Source organism: Ornithodoros turicata, chromosome 2 (genome assembly GCF_037126465.1).
Source record: "Ornithodoros turicata isolate Travis chromosome 2, ASM3712646v1, whole genome shotgun sequence".
Lineage (NCBI taxonomy): Eukaryota > Metazoa > Arthropoda > Arachnida > Ixodida > Argasidae > Ornithodoros > Ornithodoros turicata.
The window spans coordinates 78,802,855-78,804,137 of NC_088202.1; the positions used below are offsets into that span (position 1 = coordinate 78,802,855).

The 1,283-nt window shown below is 45.8% G+C and overlaps 1 long non-coding RNA gene across 1 annotated transcript; it reads left to right on the plus strand.

Annotated features, from left to right (window-relative positions):
• Positions 1 to 202: 202 nt before the first annotated feature.
• On the plus strand, positions 203 to 798 carry LOC135383748 (uncharacterized). The gene is made up of 3 exons (XR_010420044.1): positions 203 to 343; positions 417 to 549; positions 616 to 798. It is a non-coding gene; the product is annotated as an uncharacterized LOC135383748 (long non-coding RNA).
• The last annotated feature ends 485 nt before the right edge of the window (positions 799 to 1,283 follow it).

A 1,283-nucleotide genomic window follows, 5' to 3' on the forward strand; every position in this document is an offset into this window, starting at 1 on the left:
CGCGATCTATAGCAGCTGTACCTCATGTGTACCGCGTGTTTCCGGCGCATGAGTACGAACGCCTTCTCACGATATCCATGCGCTGCAAAAATATTTCGTGTGATTCCGAATACCAGTCTATAAATTCCCTTATGCAGCAGTGCCGTAATGGATGAGCACTATCATTCTGTCAAAGAAGTGCAATAACTAGAACGCATGACCGTGAGGGATCGCATGTTTGGGAAGAATTCGTTTCTTGCAACCGCTGCAAATCAGTTTGTTTTGAAACGTCGGGGAGCGAGGACGAGTCTGCTCGGTCTTCGAAGAAATTCGTTCGACGCGTTCAAGATTGAAGTCATTTAAGGTGCGTATTATATCTCTGAAGTAATTATTCGTCTTCACGACGCATTTTCGTTCATCTTCGCTCTGATTCCCAGTGGTCCTGATCACCGGCAGGCTGGACACAACGACTGAGGGACGGAGACAACGAACTTTGTGCTTCATGCACGAACGTTGATGCGTGAATTAGAGGAGCCGAGAGTGCATTTTACACCTGGATTACACAAGCAAGTAGGCATGTTTTTCAGGCAAGCTATTTCGGTTGTTGGATTTTTTTTACATTGTATTTTCTCCTAGGTTACGTCAAGCGATGTCGTAAATGGGTGAGTCAATCGTCTACTGTGGTTGGTGTTACGTTCTGCGGAAGAAACGGAAGTTGGGGAAGAACAGCTATCCAAAGGTGTGGAAGAGATAAAGAAGCGTGACCACAGAGCAGCTGCAGTGGTGAAGGAGAGACGCAGTGGTCATCGTTCATCCATATACGTTGTGACCCGTGTGTTCGGCGTTTGTGCATCATGACAATGCACGCACGCGATGGACAAGCATCAATCCTGAAATGGATATAATTTTCGAATAAAGGTATTTGTTTGTTATATTTATCGTGCAGCGTAGCTTCCTGGGGCTGTTAATATATCGTGGAGGAGGGGAACCACCCCGACGGGTAGGCCTAAATCGCTGCGCGCTATCCGTTACATGTACCGCATGTGAGGGCGCATGTACCTCTTAATTTTAAGAGGTACATTTTTTTAAAAATGTACCTCTTGGCCAAGCGGTACTTAACCGTTACATATGCGTTACCTGATTTAGAGTGTACCGTCACCACAGGTCGATGAGTGTAAGTCCTTTGGGAAAATTGAATTGTTGAATGCCGTCTACGTCAAATGCCTGTGACATTACGAAACGAAGCGGAACTAAGGATATCAGCTTTGCTAAATGAAATCGCAGGCTGATTGCGTCAAGTTAGC